The sequence below is a fragment of the Electrona antarctica genome (genome assembly GCF_951216825.1).
Source record: "Electrona antarctica genome assembly, contig: scaffold_26, whole genome shotgun sequence".
Classification (NCBI taxonomy): Eukaryota; Metazoa; Chordata; class Actinopteri; order Myctophiformes; family Myctophidae; genus Electrona; species Electrona antarctica.
Window position 1 is genome coordinate 1,496,020 of NW_027636995.1, and position 26,085 is coordinate 1,522,104.

Consider the following 26,085-nt stretch of genomic DNA (forward strand, 5'->3'; position numbering starts at 1 on the left):
GGAGCTGACCTCTTCTTACATTCCTATGTTGATCTGACCCCCCCCATGCCAAAGCTCCATATATGGAGCTGACCTGTTCTTACATTCCATATGTTGAGCTGACCCCTGTGCCATGCCAGTGCTCGCCCAGCAGTCTGCCGTCACCCAGGCGGATGCGTGCATGCGGCGAGGTCGCTTCTCGCCCTCACTTACTGATTACTGGATAATAGGCCTATACAATGTATTGTCTCCTTGGCCTAAATTCGGCCATATCCCTAATGTGCTGACCTCATCACATTTGTGATGACGGCTATCGCCATTTTTAGGCCAAGGAGTGTTTTTCATGCAAAACGAATGCTTGTAATGGATTCAGAATCATGAAACCCCCTATAGTTTGACATTGAAATGTTGCCATATATTGGTTGTCTATGGTGTGGTATACAACAATGGTCATAACCTTTTTTAGCCTTTTCAGGCAGAGCAGACCTCTCATTCTGTGGACCTTAATGACCAGGCAAGTGAATAGAAAAAATCACACCCGTGTGAACTGAGTGGTGCAACTACACATTTATTGTTATAGTTACTGTACATTAGAACCAGGAAAGCATCTGTGTCATAAGTACTCTCCGCATGAATTCAGTCTCAACAGTGTGATGTCGGTGACGTCACATACTAACCATAGCAACCATGCTCGTTTTTTTGGTACGAACAAACACAGGTACACGGGTACAAAGACAGTTGTTGGAGTGGTTTGCACCACTCAAAAAACGCAAATAAAAAGTATGTCATGACATCACAGGTTAATCCTTAACCGTTGAGCTTTTGGGCGTGTGGCTCCCCGGCCAGACGATAAGAGTGATGTCACGTGCATAGCACCCTCTATATTTTGACATGTGTTATGTCATCATGACAAGGCGTAGGCCTATTTAAATAGCCACGTCCAGCAGCTAAGCAGCTATTCTTAATTCTTCCTTTGACAAGTTCTGCTGGAAAACAGGAATCAGAAGACCATGACCTTAAGACGGAGAATTAAGAAGCGAAGGGATCGCCAAGACTACACTAGCTGGCAGAGTTGTCTGCAGTTCTGTTTGTACTTCCTGAGCGGAGCGGCCCTCACCTACTATTCATTCTACCACGACGGAGGGAGAGAAGTGACCTGGAAGGACTTTGGCAACAACTACCTCGCTAAGGAAGTGGTCGAACGCCTCGAAGTGGTGAACAAGCAGTACGCCCGAGTGGTGTTCTCCCCGGGGAACACTCCGGTGGACGGCTACGTGTGGTTCAACATCGGCAGCGTGGAAACGCTGGAGAGCAACCTGGAGGCCGCTCAGAATGAACTGCGCATCAAGACGGCCGACAGGCTGCCCATTCGCTACACCACGGCGCGCGACTGGACGTTCCTACTGAGCTGGATCACGTTCTTCGGCATCATGTGGGGATGCTGGCATTCTCTGAAGCCCGGCCTGGGCATGGGCCAGCTGTTCAGCATCAGCAAGACCACGGCCAAGGTCGTGAAGGACAAAATAGACGTCAGATTTAAAGACGTGGCCGGCTGCGACGAGGCCAAACTGGAGATCATGGAGTTTGTCAACTTCCTGAAGAACCCAAAGCAATACCAGGACCTGGGAGCCAAGATCCCCAAGGGGGCGATCCTGTCGGGACCTCCAGGTACAGGTAAGACCCTGCTGGCTAAAGCCACAGCCGGAGAGGCCAAAGTTCCGTTCATAGCCGTCAACGGCTCCGAGTTCGTCGAGATGTTTGTGGGCGTGGGCCCCGCCAGGGTCAGAGATCTGTTTGTGATGGCTCGTAAGAATGCTCCCTGCATTCTGTTCATCGACGAGATCGACTCCTTGGGCAGGAAGCGAGGCAAAAGGAGTCCCGCTGGAGGTTATTGTGAAGAGGAGAACACACTCAACCAGCTACTGGTGGAGATGGACGGGTTTAACTCATCCACCAACGTCGTGGTGCTAGCCGGAACCAACAGACCCGAGGTACTGGACCCAGCTCTGAGGCGACCTGGACGATTCGACAGACAGATCTATCTCAGCCCTCCAGATATCAAAGGCCGGGCGTCCATCTTCAAAGTTCACCTCGGGCCCCTGAAATTGGACGCCGACATGGACAGTGATGCACTGGCCAAGAAAATGGCCACTCTCACGCCCGGTTTCTCGGGCGCCGACATCGCCAACATCTGCAATGAATCTGCATTGATTGCCGCTCGCTATCTCTCGGCGAGCATCAACCAGAAGCACTTTGAACAAGCCATAGAGAGAGTCGTGGCGGGTTTAGAGAAGAAGTCTCGGGTTTTACAGCCGGAGGAGAAGAAGACGGTCGCGTACCACGAGGCCGGTCATGCTGTAGCTGGCTGGTTCCTGGAACACGCCGACCCACTCGTCAAGGTGTCCATCATTCCCAGGGGTAAAGGTCTGGGCTATAACCTGTACATTCCCAACGACCAGTATCTGTACTCCAAAGAACAGCTGCTGGACAAGATGTGCATGACTCTGGGCGGACGAGTGGCAGAGCAGATCTTCTTTGAGCGAATCACGACCGGGGCTCAGGACGACCTGCTCAAGGTCACGCAGAGCGCGTATGCCCAGATAGTCCAGTATGGCATGAACGAAAAGGTCGGCCTGGTTTCGTTCGAGCCGCAGCGTCAAGACGAGGTGTTCCTGGATAGGCCCTACAGCGAGGCCACGGCGAAGCTCATCGACGGCGAGGTCCGCTCTCTGATCGACGGCGCTTTCCGGCGAACCTACAGCCTCCTGACGGACAAGAAGGCCGACGTGGAGATGGTGGCCCAGCGTCTGATGGAGAACGAGGTTCTGGACAAGGCCGACATGGTGGAGATGCTGGGGCCCAGGCCCTTCGCCGAGCGGTCCACCTACGAGGAGTTTGTGGAGGGGACAGGCGGAGCCGACGAGAACATGTCCCTTCCAGAGGGACTGAGGGACTGGAACAAAACCGTCAAGACCAAGAGGAATCGAGGAGCGGGGGATTGAGCAGATCTCTTCAGGAATATGAGGCCGCACGGATGCCCATAACTCAAGAGTTACAGATCTGTAAGGGATGTAATTTGGTTTCTAATCAGTAGTTTGGCTGTGTGGACCCCCTGGAACCCAATCAAGGACCCCTGGGAACCACTGTTCTGGAACTGAGTGACTCCACCTGCTGTAGATTCTAGAACCTTTTCTCTCTGCTGAAAGGATTGTTGTGAAGTGTTCCCCAAACAATGGGTTTGGGTCGCAAGTAAATATCCTTTTTTTTCTACTTTTCCTACATTTTTTCGAAATTATTATTTCAAAAGATGTTTTAAGAAAAATCGAACATTTTCAGGAGAACGATCTTAAGATTTTCCAAATAATCCTAAAAATTCATCAATTTTTGTAAAGAATCTTTCAGGAATAGTGAATAGTACATAAACAAGCTCAAGCTTGTGCGTTTGTACATTTCAGCTTTTTGCTTGTAGATCGGCTATTTTCACTTAAACTTCACGCAGGTTCGGGTCTCGGCTGAAAACGTTTGAGAACCAAGGATCTTATAGACCTCTGTCAATTTCAAAGACCTCCCGGTTTGGTATGGTATGCATCAAGCCACACTCGGAGTTACAGACCTGGGGGTCCCCCGGGCGGACCCCATGTTGTTCTAAATCTAGAACACTTGCCCTGACGTAAAGGTCAGGTTGTAGAACTCCCTCTGCTGCCACTAATTAGGATGGCTGAGTGGATTACTAATTAGTGTCTGACGGACACTTGAGCCTTTGGGAAGACTGAGACAAGAAAAAAAATCAGACCTGTCTGAAGTGAGTGGTACTGTACTGTACTGTACTGTACTGTACTGTATTGTACTGTACTGTACTGTACTGTACTGTACTGTACTGTACAAGCCCTCCTCACTGGCCTGTGTGTGTCTGTCTGTGTCTGTGTGTTAGGCTGCATGCGCAACAGTGACACTTGGTGGTGAACAAACGCTATAACGCAATTTCCGTGCTCGGACACAGCCAGGGACACAGGGACAGACAGACCCCCAGCCACACATAGCTACATAGGAGTGGTTGCACCACTCAAAAACACCCAGTTAATCAAACCCACAACCCCTGTCATGACTGCTTGAGAGGCAGAACACAAGTTTCATTCTGACTTGTATATAGAAATGTTTACTGTTGATTACAGCTGCTTTGTAGATGTGAGATGTTGAACAAACCAGCGTTGGAGATTGTGAATACTCCTCAGGGGTGTCGAGGGTTTCCAGGGTGGTGACTGATGGCAATGATCTCCACCCCCTCGCATCTATTTAACCTCATAATGTATATTTCATCCTCTGAATGTATTCTTTTGCAGATTCATCAGATTTTAGACACTTATAATACACACATGATGACACCAGTTATATTTCTGCAACCAATAAACCATAATGTCAGTAATCACTCAAAAACCAGCCCTCCCATTTTGGGAAATCATAGATTTAAAAAAAAATCACACCCGTGTGAGTATCTCTCCCTCCCTCCCTCCCCCTCTCTCTCTCTCTCTCTCTCTCTCTCTCTCAGGCACACTCCACATTGTAATTAGCAGGCAACACTATCTCTCTCTCTTTTTCTAACACAACAGCGCCACTTTTGCCCCTATTGGTACCCTAAACATAGAGACGCACGGGGACTACAAATTTCACGCCCCCAAATGAGACAGCGTCCCCACTTCTGGTCCGTTAGAGCGGTGTACTGCAGGCCAGCCCATAGAAGTCAATTGAAATTCCACTGTAGTTAGCCTACTTTTAAAATAATACAAAATGAACTGAACTATATTGATTTGAATAAAAATATGTTTCCAAATGTATGAAGTGTCATTGTCAACATATGTTCTTGTTTTCTCAATAGATGACTTGTTTCACATTTCATTTACCACTTGAATGAGTTACCCATAATGTTAACAGAGCAGAGCTGAGCTGACAGACTGATTACCTGTCGCTTATAAGTGACGTTCCAAGCGCCGCCGATTTTGAAGATACATTATCCGTATTTGTGGTGCATGGTGTGAACATGCAGGCGTATATGAATTATTTACCTGCCGTGGAGCTCCGACGGTACAAAGAAAAATTAAAACTTGTTGGATTATTAATTTGTCCATATGATTTGCCTAAAAGTAGTTTGGAAAATGACCCAACTAAATGGCCAGGAGTGACATATCCAGATATTGTCAACTATCTAGTGGATTCTCCAGGTTTGTAGATAATAAAATATCAATTAGAATCTATCTTATTTATTACAGTTTTAATACATATTACAATATATGGGCTATTTATTTATATAGCCCATATATTGCAATTTCACGGGAATTGGGAGCTTCATGCATGAAGAATAATATAATAAATTACTTTTCAGGCAGTCAATTTCAGTCTGTGTAATCCTATGTAGCCGCATATGCTCCTCGGATGATTTTGCCTGACTTCTTGATATTGTCAATCTAAATCTATATCATATTCAGTAGGATTAATGGTTCACATGACGCTCGTCCTTCACATGCGTCGTGGCGCGACTCGCCCTGTTTTGAGCGCCTTGTTAAGTTAACGTGTACATTTGTAAACGTTCAGATTTCCTATAAAGTGCTCACCCCCGGGGACACGGATGTTAGAATTTGGAACGGGCGGCTATTAACACCCGTGCATCCCGTATTGTTCAAGAAAACAAACAAACAACCAGGGGTGAGCACTTTATTTTTTAAATCTGAACGCTGTACACTTAAACGTTGTAAATGTAGCAAGGCACTAAAGACAGGGTGACGTTGCGTCATGACTGACTATCATAAGTTTCAAGGCTATTTTCACTGTGACATATACCTTCATAAGCTTCCTTTGAATACTTAATTTCCACCACTTGTGGAGTTCACAAACTTCTTCTGAATGGTTTCAGGGGTCTATACGACCCACACCATGAAGAACCACAGATCCCTGGAAGCTCACATATTTTAGGATAACTGAGGCATATCACAATGCCTGGGTTGCTGCACATATGGATGGGAGCATAATTGCTCCCATCTGATCTGTGGATGGTTCTTAAAGCAATTATTTTCCTTCATTTTCAGTCTTGGTGAGACCTGCTCACATGTAGGTGCCCTACTATTTAAAATGGAGGCATCAGTGCGTCTGGGGATCACTGCTGTGGCATGCACAAGCATGTCCATGTAAAAAATGTAGAGGCTGTCCCAATTAAGGACGTAATCTTATATAGCAGTGCGGCAAAAGAAAAACTCAAAGGAAAAAAGAAAATCCTGCCCCCACATTCTACTCTTGCAGCAAGTGGTGCAAAAACCAGTAGGGTTAAGTAGTTTTGCCACGCATGCCCACAGTGGCGTGCACAGATAGACACTAGGGGGTGCTAGAGCACCCCCTGCCCTTTTGGCAATGTGCCCTTTTGAAAAAAAAGAAAAACTTTTTTTTTCTTTTTTTTTTTTTCTTTTAAAAAAATAGCAGACCTACAAGCTCGTAGATGAGCTTGTAGATCTGCTATTTTTCAATAGCTAAAGCATAACATAATGCTAACACCAAAAGGGGTTCCCGCCCAAAATAGATTAAGGCAACCGGCCGGTTCCACGCGCTGCACAAGGTGCCCTTTTTTTAACTTGAGCACCTGCCCCTCTAAATGTCTGTGCACGCCACTGCATGCCCATGATTTTTATCAGCCTGCTGTGACCCCAGTTGTGAACCCCCCCACAATCATTATCCCCCCTACACTCCGCACACTCTACGGTTCTGAGAACCATATGCCACATGTTCCACCCATTACGGAAGAGCAGGTTGCTTTGGTGGAGAAAGAAACTCTTGACCAGGCTTCTGGTTCTAATGATACCTGGCATCTTCAGAGGGCAAGGCCGCGTCACTGGCTCAACTGCACATTCAGTATTACACACAAACATAGCCAAACCAGCAAATTCCACCATCCTAAAAATGTGACTAAATGTGACTGAGGGACATTGGATTTTTTTTTCTTTTCATTTTATCATGTCATATGAAAGCAGGGAATCATAGCTTCAAATTGACATATTGGTTGTTCAGTTTGACCCACCAGTTTCGGAGATATGGCTTATAGAGTAATGTCTTGCAGAAAACAGCGAGTTGAGAAAACAGGCTTGAAAGGTTCACTTCTGTGGTCTCTAACATTACACCTAGCTACATGTTTGGGCATTTATTTCATATTTACATGTCGATTTCAGCTCTGACACTTATTTCAGACATGCTCTAGTATGTGAAGAGTCTGCCTGTGCTATTAACTCATTTTGGGGGAAAAAAAAAAAAAAAGGTTTTTCTCCTCTGGTGAAAAGCTGTAATTTGCGCGATGGCAGTCTCTCAGTCAAATCTGGTCACAAATCTGTAAGCCTGCATCTCAACAGCTCCGCAATATCTATCTTCAATGGGGAAGAAATAATGAGCAGCATGCCTTCCAGACCTACACCCATGCCCAAGGACTTTATATAGCCCCACAGAGAAAACAACAAGACAGCAGTTTATTTCTCAGGATATCAGGGGTCAGTCATTCCAATATTAGAGTGGAGAGAGCAGGGTTTCGGATTTGTAATGAACAACCCTATCTCGGTGTGTCCTGTGATGGCTATGTCCACTGTGACTGTTGCGGGAAAGGTGTGCTGGAGGCAGTGGCGTGCACAGACATTTAGAGGGGCAGGTGCTCAAGTTAAAAAAGGGCACCTTGTGCAGCGCGTGGAACCGGCCGGTTGCCTTAATCCATTTTGGGCGGGAACCCCTTTTGGTGTTAGCATTATGTTATGCTTTAGCTATTGAAAAATAGCAGATCTACAAGCTCATAGCGCGCCACCGAGTGGCGCGCTATGAGCTTGTAGGTCTGCTATTTTTGAAAAATCCAAAAAAAAAAGAGAAAAAAAAGGGCACATTGCCAAAAGGGCAGGGGGTGCTCTAGCACCCCCTAGTGTCTATCTGTGCACGCCACTGTCCACTGTGACTGTTGCGGGAAAGGTGTGCTGGAGGTGAAAGGCCCAGCATGCAACTGGGGACACAACCCAACCATGACCCTTGACGACTGGCTACTAGATCCCAAGGGACATCTGTCCAGTCTAGTATCTTTGAAGGAAAATCATTCCTATTATACACAGGTAAAAACGGAGTAATTGATAGTTTTTTTTTAATAAACAAATGAATAAAAAGAATAGTAAATGTAGCCTACAGTATGTACTTATGTAAAGGCATTTGAATATATATATATATATATATATATATATATATATATATATATATATTTTTTTTTTTGTTTTTTGTTTTTTTAATTAGTGTGGTTCAACCAGACTATTGTTTTTGTAAATTTGGATACTTTGGCACACTACTCCTCCCACAGTTTTTGCCGCACACACTCGAGCCATATGTGACCCCTTCCAGTATTTTGATATACAAGGGGGCCATGGTCATTTTTCAGTTTTTTACATTATGAAACTGCATAATGTAACCTTTCATATGATGTATTGCTCATTGAAATTGGGTGAAAAATGAAGAAGATATGACCATCTGAAACTTCCCCTTCAAAGATTCCAAAGATTTAGCACCTCTGAGCCCAGGAATGGGTGTGACAATAGATACTTGTCTCCACCCCTAATGGCTTGCATAAACACTCCCCCCACTAGGTTAGCTGTCAACTGAACAGAATGACTTGAGTGGACACTTAATATTCTATTCTAAATAATGTGAGTAAAACCAAGTAGGCTATAATTTATTTATTCCATGAAGTTACTTGTAGTGCTTTTAATTGCTAAATGTACTGTAAAGCAGTATAATTGTATCTGTAGGCAGCTGGACAAAATTCCCAAAGAGAAGAATAAGGTAATCTAGAACTCTTAGAATAAGAATAAATAGAGATGAGATTTAGACTAGTTTGTTTATTTCCACATACTTGAAATGTGCATACTGTGACAATGACAAATAAGAGTGGCATAAGAATAAACAGTTTAAAATTGCACTTTCCCTGGGACTAAAGAAATATATACAGTTTAAAATTGCACTTTCCCTGGGACTAAAGAAATATATACAGTTTAAAATTGCACTTTCCCTGGGACTAAAGAGTAGTGGAGTGAAACCATTCTCCTTGTAGTGTTTCTTAAGGGCATTTAGAAGGATGCTGCTGATCCTGGACAAAAACAACACAAACGCTGGGTTACAAACTAACAACGTTATGAAATACAGTGTAAGTCTGCCTGGACTCTATTTACTGTTTAGCGCTTGGATCCGGTCTAGAGCCCACCCACTTAAACATACACATACATACACGCACACAAACGTTTCCGTATCCGCTCTATACCGGATGTTGTTATAAACAGCGCTAACGATAACACTGCAAATTACACGCTGCTGTTGAACTTTCGCTTCGCGTTGACTTTCTTTTTTGGATTGAGTAATTTCGGAGTAATTTCGGAGTCGTTCATACAAGTCTTTATAATCGCCAAAATAACCAGGTCTTTCTGGTCCTTTGTAAAAGATGCCATGTCCGTTCGGGTCTCCCAGATCATGTCTGGATCGAGTTGTTTACTGCAAGACAAATGCGGCTGTTCTACGTTCTCTTTTGATCTTTTATGACATCCGCAATCAAAGTTTATTATTTTCTCCATTCGGTCGGTGTCCAAGAATGATGTTGTGTTTACTGACAGCCTGAACACGTTATGGGCGGTGATCGGCTACGTGAAACTGGAGAACAATACGTATGGCCAATCGAAACAACTCTATGTAAATACATGCAGGAATGTTCACACCCCCAAAATACGCAAATAATCTTTCATTACAGAGACATTTTTGCAATGTAATTACAACGACTTAATGACACTAAAACAACTTTCTGATGGAATAAAAACATCCTTTAACATTCCAACTGTGTTAATGTGGCAAAAAACAAAAACCAGTTTCATTAGAGCCGACTTGTGGTTGAAAATACTGGAAGGGGTCACATATGTCAAATCGACCGGCTTCATCGGGAATCGTGTGCTTGTATTTTGCTAAGAGATCCGTTGTATAGTTTAATTGATGATTAATTAATTAGTTCCCAGCTCTGAAACATCAGAGATGGGAAGAAAAAGAGAAAAGGCAACATCTTCATCACAGACCCCGTGCTGCAGGTCTGCAAGGCCCTCATCTTGTGTCGGTCAGTTGGCATGGAAAGCCGCGCCGCTGCCCTGTGGTGCGTCGCTCCGCAGTCCGCATCCCCCGCTCACGACGGCCGTCCCCGCGCCGAGGTGATGAGGAGTGTTGCGCATGCGCAGCGACGGCGTGCATCGCCATCCAGCCGGCGGACGGGTGGACAGTGAAGCGGTGGACGTGCGGCAACAGCCCTTTTGATCCACTGTCCCTAGGGGTGAATGTCCTTTGGGTGTGTCACACAGGAACTAAACTCAAACAAAAGGCACAGACTACAGTATAAACAGGCCATCCCCAGGTGTGACTTTGACTGAAGTTTGAACAGTAAGAACAAAGTCAGGCTTTGGAGACGAACTGGCTAGTGGCTTGCATAATTCAGTCAGCCAACTATAGTCAGACCTACTGAATAAACAGGATCAGCATATGCCCAAGAACATGAGATATTGTAAGAATTATTGGTTCCAGATTCCACATTCCCATTCAAGATAACATCCAGAGAGTGTATTACTCAGTTTCAACTTAATCATCACGCTAAAATATGTATCTGAAAACATTATAGGGTAGAAATAAGCCACATAACAGTAAGCTGGCCGTCTATCTGAATTGTAAACAAACACACAGCATGCGCTGGTATAGCATAGCTACCGACCCTAGCTACCGTCCCATCGCCTGAAGGGATGCGACGCTCTGATTGGTTCAGAAACTTCAGACTGGTGTTTCAACTTGAAACTTCAAAATAAAATGTCCACCATTTCCGTTGCATTACACCTTTAAGGGCGTCTTTGATACCAAACACATTATACTTTTGACAGAGTAAAACTTCTTTGAACCCAATATACTTTTAACCCTTAGAAGGTGAAAGACGCCAATTGGCGTCTTCATCAGAATTCCGTAAATGATCAATGACGCCAATTGGCGTCTTCAGAGTTTTTGATTCATCTAAACATATTAATATGCTCCGAAGCGCTGTTTAAATTCCTGAGCTTATATTCCAACTACATTACCCAGAAAACCCGTGTCACGTGACACACGTGTACGTGTTGCCATTGGAAGCTGGTCCCAACCCCTGTAAACAGTGGGGGCAGAGGGAGTCTTCATAGTTTATTGTTTTGCCTGTTTTGCCGTCTCGCCCGAGCGATTTTCTAGCAGAAAAAGTTGAAAGCAGTACTATTTATTTGAGCGAGTTTTGTGGTAGTAGTATTGATCCATACGCGTCCCAGTCGCCTTCTCCAGGCGGAGTAGCCCTGGTCCAGTGCTTACAGCGAGACTCGCTGCTCCCTCCCTCCTTTTTTCATTGTCTCCCCATCGTCGTCCGATGAGCTATACCGGGAAACCATTGAAGAAGACGATCAACCCGGAATGTTTTGAGGTAATCTTATTGTAGAAAATGCCCTTCTATAGTGATCAGAAATCATAAGATGATCGCTACAAATAGATGCTTGGATAATTACTACTACTAGTCAGATCATGACGCCAGAATGACTCACCACGATGGCCCCCAGCCATTAGCCAGCACCAAAGGTGCTGGCTAATGGGGGGGTTGGTGTATTGGTGCTGGCTAATAGTTGGAGGGGGGGTTGGTGTCGATCGGTTGGTTGGTGCAGTACAAATGTATCGTAGCAGGCATGCACGCATGGCAGTACAAGTATTTTATATTGTAGCGTGCCTTATAGGCGATCTGATCTTTAGAGTAATGTTCGCTCCTTTTATTTACTGTCTACAAAGACGGAGAACAAACATGCATCGTTTACTGAAGCAACGCGTGTTTATGATGACCTTGCTACAAGGATCGGAGGGGGGACGGGGAGTGAAGCTAACAGTAGCGTATTATATAAGATCTGTATGACGTTTCATTGACGTCTGAGCTTCATGATAATCGCATTCATTGTATATTGTATACAATCATGATTGTACATTGTTTAGTGTGTCTCCGTGTGATGATGATGATGACGATGATGTCAGATAGCCTACGCCCCCCCCCCCCCCCCCCCCCAACTGGCTATTGGCCGGGCTGACTACAGCTAAATGTTTATTTTTATATATTTAGAACTGGCATCAGATGAGGAGGAGGAGGAGGAGGAGGAGGAGGAGGAGGAGGAGGATGAGGATGATGATGATGAAGACGAAGAGTCAAGACTGCGATGGAGTTATCCGACACTGAACCGGATGCATTCATTCATTTCAGTTGTTTTTTTTAAATTTAGCCTACACACACACACACCGTCAAGAACAACTGGAATGCAGTGGTTTGGGGACACTGGGGAGTTTGGGGACAACTGTTTTGTATGTAGGCCTATTTATTTTCTGTAATATTTATTATAATTGTATTATGTTAGTAGTCATAAAAAATAAAATACGCTTTTACAATGAGTTAGACCTGTCATGGCTATTTTGTTCACTATTCTGAGGTTTATGGTTTGACTAAGCGAGTTTCAACTGTGATTTACTCTGTAACGGTAGATGGTAAGAACCCATTTTTTTTGTTATAATACAGTATACATTCAAGTCTATATTTTGATACATATCATGGGCACAAAGTCATATCAAAACAATGTCCTTGGATGTGTTTTTTTATCAAAACTGTTTCTTCACAACAGGTTTTTGAGATACATGCATGAATAGACAAGGTACTGGTAAGACTATGTAAACATGGTATATATCAAAATGTGCGTTAGAATGTCTAATTTTACCCCAAAAAAGAATTGAGTTTATATGATGTTCCATTTCAGAGCTAGGGGGACTTTTAGCTGGATAGGTCAGATTGATCATGACTGACCATGCTATTTATAGATGGCAAAATATCTACAGTGGTACATGTGAGAAACTTTTTATTTTATTGTAATTGAACTAGACAACTCACCCTTTAAAATGAGATATTGCATGGCTATGTACGCCCAGCAGAAAAAAAGTTATTTAGAAAATAAAACTTCAACCGGGCATAACTTTTTTTGTTGTCCTAGAAACACTACCCAGTGTAAATGCAGGCTCTTTTAAATGGCTTCCAACACAAAAACTAAACATTTTATCAACTCAGTTCATTTTCTTCCTGGAAGCAGACAAGCCAAGCTTTCTCTGAAGGTCTTTCGTTGTCACACATTCACAACAGAGAATTTTCAATAAATCATTCAAAAACGCCATTCTGCCATAGAGAAGTCTAAAAACTATATAGAAATCCTTGAAACTCTCAAAGAGTTAAAAACACACATGACAGCACTCATCAAATAACTTTAAAGAGAAAGAAAGGGACAGAGACAGTGCCTCAGTTTCACCAATTTATTTTTGAAAACTCAATATACAAAATATAGCACACACAACACACAAATTTGTCAATGCATTTGCCACAATACAATGGTCTTAAACTTGAGCACTTTGTATCCAGCGTATGTCCAGCTTGCCCTTGCCTGCAGCCTGCGTTTGCCTGAGTTTGTTCCGAAATGTGTTCAGTTTTGTCGTGCTTGTAAGAATATTCTCATTTCGCCCTTGCATTTTCCTGTTCAGTTCATTCAGATGGATAAAAATATCCGCCATGTATGCTAGTCTTGCACACTCATTTGCAAACAGTGCGGCATATTTGGATTGCTCAGCGGACAGAAAGCACTTTAATTCCTCCCTCAGTTCATATACACGCGACAAAACATTTCCTCTGGAAAGCCATCGAACTTCGGTGCAGCAGAGCAGAGTGGCGAACAGCCGGCTTTTCAGTGGTCTTGCTTTAATAAGGTTAACGACGCTTACTGCATCATCCAACACAACTGACAGGTATTTGTAGGCGTTGCGTTGGTAGTAGCCGTCGTCAGTATACAGTGACTACTGTATACTGGCTATAATGTCATACAGTGACTACTGTATACTGGCTGAGGATGGAAGAAAGACCTTATTTTCTGTGTCACTAATCATACATCACAACAACATGTACTTGTGCCACACTGTCTAATATAGAATTACTCAACAAATTAGTCCCATTGCCATCATATTAATCATAATCATGCTACACTTGGTTATTTGGATTTGCTGATGTTTCTCACCCGCTCTAATGACATAATGTCAGACTAAACAGATCCATCGTTCATAAGTTCATTATATTTTCGGTGGCTTGAATTAGTAAAATTGTTCCTACACTGAGCACAAGTTTAAATCCAGTGTGTACAACCCTGTGAACTTCTAAATTAATAGAATTACTAAAAGCTTTTCCACACATATCACAATTATTTGGGTTTCTCTCCAGTGTGAATTCTCTGGTGGCTTTTAAGGCTGGACAATTGAGAGAAGTGTTGTCCACACTGATCACATCCATATGGTTTCTCTCCAGTGTGAATTCTCTGGTGGCTTTTAAGGCTGGACAATTGAGAGAAGTGTTGTCCACACAGATCACAACCATAGGGTTTCTCTCCAGTGTGAATTATCTGGTGTGTTTTAAGGTGTGCCATTTGAGAGAAGTGTTGTCCACACTGATCACATCCATATGGTTTCTCCCCAGTATGAATTCTCTGGTGTTTTTTAAGGTTGGACAACTGAGAGAAGTGTTTCCCACACTGATTACATCCATAGGGTTTCTCTCCAGTGTGAATTATCTGGTGTGTTTTAAGGTGTGCCATTTGAGAGAAGTGTTGTCCACACTGATCACATTCATATGGTTTCTCCCCAGTATGAATTCTCTGGTGTGTTTTAAGGTCAGACAACTGAGAGAAGTGTTTACCACAATGATCACATCCATAGGGTTTCTCTCCAGTGTGAATTCTCTGGTGTTTTTTCAGGGTGGACTTGTCAGAGAAGTGTTGTCCACACTGATCACATCCATAGGGTTTCTCCCCAGTGTGAATTATCTGGTGTATTTTAAGAGTGTTCATTCGAGAGAAATGTTGTCCACACTGATCACATCCATAGGGTTTCTCTCCAGTGTGAATTCTCTGGTGGTTTTTCAGGGTGGACTTGTCAGAGAAGTGTTGTCCACACTGATCACATCCATAGGGTTTCTCTCCAGTGTGAATTCTCTGGTGTATTTTAAGGCTGGACAGTCTAGGGAAGCGTTTACCACACTGATCACAGCAGTGGTGTTTTTGCATAGCCAAGCTTCTTTGTTCATTCACCTCTGGTAAAACAGGTAAACCAGGCTGATGATGCAACACTGAATATTGGAAACAAAGACAAATGAAACATTGCTTAGTTGTACTTCATGAACAGAAACTAAAGTGAAGTTAATGTACACAATTTTACATTAGCATCCATTTATAGTTCAATTCGACAATCTGTTCTGCATTTTAGAAAAAGAGACAAACAATGGTAATTTAAGTCAATGCTAATATTAAAACATGACTTTTTAAACATGACATGCTGTATATCCATATAGAAACAGTAACTTACAGAGGTCTTGGTGATCATTGGGTCCTCCCTGTAGAGCAGAATTGTTCATGGTGGCATTAGTAGAGTTCATCTTCAGCTGAAGTCTGGAGTTCACAGGCAGATGTGATCAGAAAGTATTGATATCCTGGAGGAGTTGTGGAGAACTGACAACTACAAACTCTTCTTATACTAGAGAGCCTGAGGTGGAACCACTAACTGCTTGGTGTTGATTGGCCAAAGTGTAGAACAATAGAACCTCAGCCAATCGCAACCTAACAAACTGCTGCATGTGCTCCACCCCTATCTAGCTCCTCCCCCAGGTCATGCTCTATGCAACATTCTAGAAAGAAACTGGTAACTGGGAGATTGCTAAGATATATTTAATATAAATCTACATCCAATACGTATGGACTAGGTATCTGGATAATATATTTACAAACAAAGGCATTGTTACATAAAATCTACATAAAATCATAAATGCATATTATACACAATATACAGGTTACACACCAATGGTTCCACAGTTTAGAAACAAACCTGACTGAAGTTTGAACTCAATAAAAGGGTTAGTCAGAATTAAAACAATGCTGTTGGCAGAATTGTGCACATGAGGTTCAGCAGCGCAGCGGAGCATGTGGGTACGCCGATAGTACCGATACTGACAAACATTTCACTTGCACTGCTGCACCTTTGCACTTTAAGCAGCAGTCTCATGTCTCACTGCTGCACTTTAAGCAGCAGTCTCATGTCTCACTGCTGCACCTTGTCTCATGGCATCATTATAAGCCACATTGAGTCTCTGCATACTGCTCTTTTTGTAGCGCCGTCACAAAAATATTTAAATTGTGTGGACTTCACATAAGCTGAAAACATACTAAACTTACGAACAATCATGTTTGCTTGTGCATATAACCTTCTACGTTGCCTGTAGATGTCCCTATCATCAGATAGCTCATTTGTTAAATAATGGCCTAAGTAAAAGACTGGAAATGACAGTTTACTCTCTTCCTTGGTTCTTACAATCATAATATTGCTCTTCTTTGCATTATAAATAATGTCACAGTCTGAGCCATATTGAGAGCAGAGCCCTGCTGAAGGCCAGCACTATATGGACATAGGATGACCAAGGCATCCTGCATGTGGTCCCTCACCATGCATTTAGAAATGTAGGATTTGTTGACTTTTTTTTCCTGAGAAACCTATAACTGAATGACCCTGTGACCTATGGTGACCATTTACTGACAAGTTGGAGGTCAATAAATTCAACAGAAAAAGGGGAGTTATTGTCCTGGTTGAGTCATTATTATTATGAAATGATTAGTAGTCAATGGTACTTCACATTAACATTGTGAAGTACATCTTGATGATGTCATCAATATGTACTTCACCATGTTAATGATTTTTTGACTGCACTTTTTTCTAATGCTAAATAGTGAACAAACCCCACATTCTTTTACCAGGTTAAAATGTAAACAGGCTAAATGATGATGGATGATGCTTCATTCACTGTAGACAATGCATTCAAATGCTGAGATTAAACGTGTTAATGGTCACTGGTTGTCTGGCATTGGGCAGATCACCTGTTAATGATCACATTATGGATGAACTGAGACCATTTTACACCTCTTTGACTGATTGATGAGTTTCAACAGAACTACAGTATTCTGTGCAGAATGGTAATGTGTCCACAGTGAACAGCAGAGTTCATCTGAAGGAATGTGGGTCTCTCAGGAGTGGCAATTAGTTTCAATGGGTTGTGATTAAGCTTTCATTCAAAGTCAATTTAATGCAAAATAATGAAGAAAACCTGCATTTTTTCACCAGGTTCAAATGTGAATTGGCTAATTGATGATGGCTGATGCTTAGATAATGCATTCAAATGAGGGACATGTTAATCACATGGTTGTCTGGCTTTGGATAGAATAGAAGATGATGCTGATCATCAAATAGAATAGATCACCTGCTAATGGTCACATTATGCATGACTGAACTGACTGAGACCATTTTAATGTTCTCTGAGGAGTTTCAGCAGAGCTACAAATCACATGATTATCCCCCACGTAGAAATTATGTGTATACAGATCTGTTGCACTAGCAACTGAGCTGGGAAATCCAACTTACAAAACCACAAGAATAAAAGTATTACGGAAAACAATTAAACAAGTATCCATAATGTATAAAGGATGGGTAAGGGGTATTTTTCGTGGAGGGCTCAGAATATAATTTGGACTTAAACTGTTTTTCGTCTGTAGTACTTGTGCATTTGCTGTCAGAAAATGTCATATAGCCTATATTGAGATATATACATTTTAGCTTGGGATAAGCTTTTGCAATTATGGATAATTGCTACAGTAGGCTATAGTATTTCTACACATTTTCAACAAATCGCATCATAATATAAGCTTTTTTATGTCAATAAAGTAATTATAAACACAGGGGTGACCAGGGGTTTGTTTCACGCTGCAAACTCCACATTTCTTCAGCAAAGACTCCTCGTTGCTTTTTAATATTTTAGTATTATGTAGGCTCATAGCAGAATTAATAATACTAATTCATATAATTTCTAAATAATAATAGGCCTAATGAAATTGTTGATGCATTCTGCTTCAGTTGTTAGTTTTCTTGTAATTATTGTTCTCATGTCATACCAGTAAAATCAGTAGTTCAAACTGTTTCTTAGGCAGATTGATAGGATAAAATCAAAGCTGCATTCACTTTAAAATATAAATTGCAATACTGTGTCACTCTGAGTTGTACATGTGTGGTGTTCAAACTGTGTCACAGCAAAATATCTAAACATATGAAATAAAACGAAAGGCATGTATTTTCTACTTTCATTTTGCAATTGTATAATTTGTATATTCGAAAATGTATTCAACACATTTATGCCATAATCATTGGAGAATGTTTTCATTCTAATGGGCATCATTCATCCAATATTCATTTCATTGAGCCACGGACCACCATTTGATGACATTTAACCTGTTTTGTATATAGGGGTATATTTGTACGGACATGTTCTGATGAATTGAAAAGGTGCACCCTGTTGTAAACATGTGTAATGCTTTATCAGTGAGTCGTCCACAGTAACAGTCTTTGTATGGAGTTGTGCTTTCATGTGAAATTAACCCATTCTGCAAACTAGCTGTTAATAAATACTTCTATCAATCAAAGACCCAATACTTATTGGGTCAACATCCTCTAATTGTGTCAGACTTGTAGATGTTTAACAGTACACTTGTGTATTTTACGCTAGTCATCATTTAGCTGCATATGGGTGGCTGTGGCTCTAGTCTGCTCGGCCAACTGATCCAGACAGGACACTGTGCTACCTAAGAGACCCATGTGTGACCCATGGCGTGTACCATTTGTGATCACAGTACTATAGTAGTTATACTGTATATTATTTAAGAACACATGCACTATCACCGACTGTTACTATATGACTATATACTATACACACTGCTGCTGCAGTGCTGCAATAGATGCTATCTGTTATGTATACACTTACATGTGTGTTATTATCTGCTGCTAAGTGTTGTCTCTCACCTGCACAACAGACTGTGATTCTATATTATGCTGCTGTTCATTTCTGCTGCAAATGTTTCTCTACTTGGAGATGAGGTATTTCTGTCTCCTTTTATTTACATTATTATTGTTTTACATTTTATATTTGACATTGCACTTTGACATCGCAATGTGTATTCTCTCTCTTTCCTATACTCATGTTCTCAAATGGCCAATTCTATGGTTAGCCTACCATGTGGTGTATTTTCACACACAACTAACCACAAACTATACTAAACTAGAGAGAAATGAACTCCCTAGACTAAATAGCAAACTGTAGTCAACGCATCAGATCGGATGAAGAACAGGCAGAGAGAGTGAGCTGGAGATCATCAGAGTAGTATTTATTTCAGGAGTACAAATACAGAGAGAGCTTCGCCATGGCCATGCCGGCCCACGGGAGCACAAGCAAAGCTAACCACCGTGGTGGCCAACCTGCCAGAAACTGATAACTTTTACATTGACAACATGAGACCAAATATACACTTTTGCATAGACAGAGTTGTGAAGTCAGGAAGGGTGGGGTTACAGATTTACATAGAGCACTTGGTTAGCAGATAGCTGTCTCTCCTTGAGACAAAAGAATGCTAAATGTCTCCAACACCTGGCCTAGCCTCAAACAGTTTAGAACAAAGCCTAGCCACAGGGTACTTCACTGAGAACTTCTAGTGAAGGAAGACCCCCAGACAAGCTCTTTTGACCAGACAATGCGTCTCCACTTAACCTGCATAAAATTAGCACAGAGACCCAAAATGTAGTCTAATTATTGACATAGAATATTGCAGATATAGAATTATGGACTATATTTACGATTCCACAACCATTTCAGATTTGTCTCAGATTTTAAAACATGTTAAAGAAACATTGTGTCATACGTTCTTAAATTGTAGAGCCCATGGGCCTTCTTATCATATTACTGGTCAATTTTATTATTAACACATTTCACATTATGAAAGAGTAATAATGATGTTGGTGAAATGGGTATGGAGACGTGGGAAGATCTCTGTTACTGAACAAATAATATAGCAAAGATTACTAGAGCTATTTTAACAAAACATATCCCTTACAATTTACAGCACCTTTAACATTTCACAAATGATAATAATAATAATAATAAGCTGTGTGATAGACCTATTTCTGTAGTTCTGTTGAAACTGTTGTCTACACTGTTGCACACCAGTACTCATTTGCAAACAGTGCGGCATATTTGGATTGCTCAGCGGACAGAAAGCACTTTAATTCCTCCCTCAGTTCATATACACGCGACAAAACTTTTCCTCTGGAAAGCCATCGAACTTCGGTGTGCAACAGCAGAGTTTGATGTTCCGCCTCCATTTCCTCGCAGTGTGGCGAACAGCCGGCTTTTCAGTGGTCTTGCTTTAATAAGGTTAACGACGCTTACTGCATCATCCAACACAACTGACAGGTCTTTTGGTAAAGTCTTTGTAGGCGTTGCGTTGGTAGTAGCCGGCGGCGAGGGGCCGCTGGCTGTGCCATCATCAGTATACAGTGACTACTGTATACTGGCTGAGGATGGAAGAAAGACCTTATTTTCTGTGTCACTAATCATACATCACAACAACATTTACTTGTGCCACACTGTCTAATATAGAATTACTCAACAAATGAGTCCCATTGCCATCATATTAATCATAATCATGCTACACTTGGTTATTTGGATTTGCTGATTGCGAACGCAGTGATTGCGAACGCAGTGAGCATTTACTATGAGACCCAGCAGATCACGTCTGTGTGTGTGTCTGTGTGTCACGCTGTAACACCACCCGCCCACCACCAGAGGGCGCAGCTGTATCACACACAAAAACACACACACACACACACATGCACGCACACACACACACACACACATAAAAAACTTAACTTAAAAAAAAACTTAACTTAAAAAAAAACTTAACTTAAAAAAAAAAACTTAAAAAGGAAAAACGCACACACACAAAAAACTTAACTTAAAAAAAACTTAACTTAAAAAAAAACTTTAAAAGGAAAGAAAAACTTAAAAAAAACTTAACTTAAAAAAAATTAACTTAAAAAAAAAACTTAAAAAAGGAAAAACTTTAAAAGGAAAGAAAAACTTAAAAAAAACTTAACTTAAGAAAAAAACTTAAACACAAAAAAAGAGAACTTAAAAAAAACCTTACAAAATTACGTAATTTATTCTAATTGTTGTTTTTGCAATTTACGAGCTGCGTTCGCTTCCCGCGTTCGCGCGTCTTACTTGTGTTTCTCACCCACTCTAATGACATAATGTCAGACTAAACAGATCCATCGTTCATAAGTTCATTACATTTTCAGTGGCTTGAATTAGTAAAATTGTTCCTACACTGACCACAAGTTTAAATCCAGTGTGTACAACCCTGTGAACTTCTAAATTAATAGAATTACTAAAAGCTTTTCCACACATATCACAATTATTTGGGTTTCTCTCCAGTGTGAATTCTCTGGTGGCTTTTAAGGCTGGACAATTGAGAGAAGTGTTGTCCACACAGATCACAACCATAGGGTTTCTCTCCAGTGTGAATTATCTGGTGTCTTTTAAGGTGTGCCATTCGAGAGAAGTGTTGTCCACACTGATAACATCCATAGGGTTTCTCCCCAGTGTGAATTATCTGGTGTTTTTTAAGGTTGGACAACTGAGAGAAGTGTTGTCCACACTGATCACATCCATAGGCTTTCTCGCCAGTGTGAATTATCTGGTGTCTTTTAAGGTGTGGCATTTGAGAGAAGTGTTGGCCACACTGATCACATCCATATGGTTTCTCCCCAGTATGAATTCTCTGGTGTTTTGTAAGGTCAGACAACTGAGAGAAGCGTTTCCCACACTGATTACATCCATAGGGTTTCTCTCCAGTGTGAATTATCTGGTGTGTGTTAAGGTGTGCCATTTGAGAGAAGTGTTGTCCACACTGATCACATCCATAGGGTTTCTCTCCAGTATGAATTCTCTGGTGACTTTTAAGGTTTGCCATTTGAGAGAACTGTTTTCCACACTGATCACATCCATAGGGTTTCTCTCCAGTATGAATTCTCTGGTGTTTTTTCAGAGAGGACTTGTCAGAGAAGTGTTGTCCACACTGATCACATCCATAGGGTTTCTCCCCAGTGTGAATTCTCCTGTGTTTTCTAAGGTTTGCCATTTGAGAGAAGCATTTTCCACAGTGATCACATCCATAGGGTTTCTCTCCAGTATGAATTCTCTGGTGGTTTTTCAGAGAGGACTTGTCAGAGAAGTGTTGGCCACACTGATCACATCCATATGGTTTCTCCCCAGTATGAATTATCTGGTGTGTTTTAAGGTATCCCATTGTAGAGAAGTGTTGTCCACAATGAGCACATCCATAGGGTTTCTCTCCAGTGTGAATTCTCTGGTGTATTTTAAGGCTGGACAGTCTAGGGAAGCGTTTACCACACTGATCACAGCAGTGGTGTTTTTGCATAGCCAAGCTTCTTTGTTCATTCACCTCTGGTAGAACAGGTAAACCAGGCTGATGATGCAACACTGAATATTGGAAACAAAGACAATGAAACATTGCTTAGTTGTACTTCATGGACTTAAAAGCACAGAAACTAATGTGAAGTTAATGTACACAATTTTACATTAGCATCCATTTATAGTTCAATTCGACAATCTGTTCTGCATTTTAGAAAAAGAGACAAACAATGGTATTTTAAGTCAATGCTAATATTAAAACAAAACAAATAAACATGACTTTTTAAACATGACATGCTGTATATCCATATAGAAACAGTAACTTACAGAGGTCTTGGTGATCATCAGGTCCTCCCTGTTGAGCAGAATTGTTCATGGTGGCATTAGTAGAGTTCATCTTCAGCTGAAGTCTGGAGTTCACAGGCAGATGTGATCAGAAAGTATTGATATCCTGGAGGAGTTGTGGAGAACTGACAACTACAAACTCTTCTTATACTAGAGAGCCTGAGGTGGAACCACTAACTGCTTGGTGTTGATTGGCCAAAGTGTAGAACAATAGAACCTCAGCCAATCACAACCTAACAAACTGCTGCATGTGCTCCACCCCTATCTAGCTCCTCCCCCAGGTCATGCTCTATGCAACATTCTAGAAATAAACTGGTAACTGGGAGATTGCTAAGATATATTTAATATAAATCTACATCCAATACGTATGGACTAGGTATCTGGATAATATATTTACAGTCTAAAAATATTAAATACAAAGACAAACAAAGGCATTGTTACATAAAATCTACATGAAATCATAAATGCAATCATAAAACAATGCTGTTGGCAGAATTGTGCACATGAGGTTCAGCAGCGCAGCGGAGCATGTGGGTACGCCGATACTGACAAACATTTCACTTGCACTGCTGCACCTTCGCACTTTAAGCAGCAGTCTCATTTCTCACTGCTGCACTTTAAGCAGCAGTCTCATGTCTCACTGCTGCACTTTAAGCAGCAGTCTCATGTCTCACTGCTGCACCTTGTCTCATGGCATCATTATAAGCCACATTGAGTCTCTGCATACTGCTCTTTTTGTAGCGCCGTCACAAAAATATTTAAATTGTGTGGACTTCACATAAGCTGAAAACATACTAAACTTAAAAACAATCATGTTTGCTTGTGCATATAACCTTCTACGTTGCCTGTAGATGTCCCTATCATCAGATAGCTCATTTGTTAAATAATGGCCTAAGTAAAAGACTGGAAATTACAGTTTACTCTCTTCCTTGGTTCTTACAATCATAATATTGCTCTTCTTTGCATTATAAATAATGTCACAGTCTGAGCCATATTGAGAGCAGAGCCCTGCTGAAGGCCAGCACTATATGGACATAGGATGACCAAGGCATCCTGCATGTGGTCCCTCACCAAGCATTTAGTAATGTAGGATTTGTTGACTTTTTTTTCTTTCCACTAGTTGAGAAACCTATAACTGAATGACCCGGTGACCTATGGTGACCATTTACTGACAAGTTGGAGGTCAATAAATTCAACAGAAAAAGGGGAGTTATTGTCCTGGTTGAGTCATTATTATTATGAAATGATTAGTAGTCAATGGTACTTCACATTAACATTGTGAAGTACATCTTCAAACTGTGTCACAGCAAAATATCTAAACATATGAAATAAAACGAAAGGCATGTATTTTCTACTTTCATTTTGTAAATATATTCGAAAATGTATTCAACACATTTATGCCATAATCATTGGAGAATGTTTTCATTCTAATGGGCCATCATTCATCCAATATTCATTTAATTGAGCCACGGACCACCATTTGATGACATTTAACCTGTTTTGTATATATAGGGGTATATTTGTACGGACATGTTCTGATGAATTGAAAAAGGTGCACCCTGTTGTAAACAAGTGTAATGCTTTATCAGTGAGTCGTCCACAGTAACAGTCTTTGTATTGAGTTGTGCTTTCATGTGAAATTAACCCATTCTGCAAACTAGCTGTTAATAAATACTTCTATCAATCAAAGACCCAATACTTATTGGGTCAACATCCTCTAATTGTGTCAGACTTGTAGATGTTTAACAGTACACTTGTGTATTTTACGCTAGTCATCATTTAGCTGCATATGGGTGGCTGTGGCTCTGGTCTGCTCGGCCAACTGATCCAGACAGGACACTGTGCTACCTAAGAGACCCATGTGTGACCCATGGTGTGTACCATTTGTGATCACAGTACTATAGTAGTTATACTGTATATTATTGAAGAACACATGCACTATCACTGACTGTTACTATATGACTATATACTATACACACTGCTGCTGCAGTGCTGCAATAGATGCTATCTGTTATGTATATGTGAGCCGGTGGAAATGTAGATGTGTTTGGTTTATTGTGATATTTGTGCTTTTGCTGTGTTATCCTTTTGCATGTTTGTTTGAAATGTTTTCTTTAAGTTGCTGTAGAGTGAGATTATTGTCGAGTGATTTTACTTTATTGTTTTGCTTATTTATTTGTGTTTTGTTGCATGATTTGAGTTGCATGATTTATATAACCTATGTTTCCACTGACTGCCACTAACCCATGAACTAATCAAGGACCTGCAGCTTTAAGGACCTGCACCTGGGTTGGGTGTGGTCAACCAGGAGCCCTATATAAGAAGACAAGAGTGTTTGGAAAAAAAGAGAGAAAACAGAGGAAGGAGAAGGCTGTGTTGGGAGAAGGAGGAATGGGGGCAGCTCCATGGGCTAGGGCCAGGACACCCCAGCTGGGGGCCAGCGGTAGCCATGTTCGTCGACCACAGATGGGTTGTAAGTGCCATGAGAGCCATGCCTTCGACACTGTAAGCGCCACAACCGCGGCCCCTGGCTGGTGTGTGCCCGGCTTGGCCTTGCCCATGGGGGGGCTGTCCGGAGAACATGAGAGAGACCCACAGAATGCAGCAGGGGACCGAGAGAGACGACCCAGACGGACGAGGCTGGAGAGAGGGAGCGAGTGTTGCTTACGTGTCAGCGTAGGTGGCCGGTTCTGATGCCGGCCGCCGCTGTAAGTAACCTTCTGATGCAGTACTCGCTCACATACCTGTCTACCAGAGCCGTTTGCTTAATAGGAGATGTTGGAACTGTTGTACTGGCCTACCTGTGTATGTGATTGCAGGAGCTGTTTGTGAAGAGGACCAGGATATTCCAGGCTACTCTTCCAGAGAACCTCCCCTGCACCAATCCCTACCTCTGAGCTAATGTTGCACATGTTGAAGGACTAGATTGTTTTAAGAGTTTTTAGCATTTGTCTTGTCTTTAATTGGTGTTTTAGGTACCCATGTAATTAGGCCTAATTTTATAATAAATATTGTAATTTTCTATCTTCCTTATAGCTGGTTTCCGTTTCAGTCCTTCCCTGTGTTTTTAGCTATTTTTATGCTCTTTTACCTGGTTTTAAACTCGAACCTGTGTTGCCTTGTTTTTATATTTTGTATTATTTAATAGAGGACCAGACCTCTCAAAGGTGGCGTAGTTCGGCTACAGAGTTTTTATAGAGTATCACAGTGAATATGCACCCGCACTTTAAAACAGTGCACTTTATTAATAGTTTCTTGTGACTTAATCG

At 41.6% G+C, this 26,085-nt stretch overlaps 1 pseudogene across 1 annotated transcript; it reads left to right on the top strand.

Annotated features, from left to right (window-relative positions):
• The first annotated feature begins 989 nt into the window (after nucleotides 1-989).
• LOC306919555 (mitochondrial inner membrane m-AAA protease component AFG3L2-like) lies at nucleotides 990-25,713 on the top strand (annotated as a pseudogene). The gene is made up of 3 exons: nucleotides 990-3,041; nucleotides 10,129-10,214; nucleotides 25,636-25,713. The product of its transcript is annotated as a mitochondrial inner membrane m-AAA protease component AFG3L2-like (transcript).
• The last annotated feature ends 372 nt before the right edge of the window (nucleotides 25,714-26,085 follow it).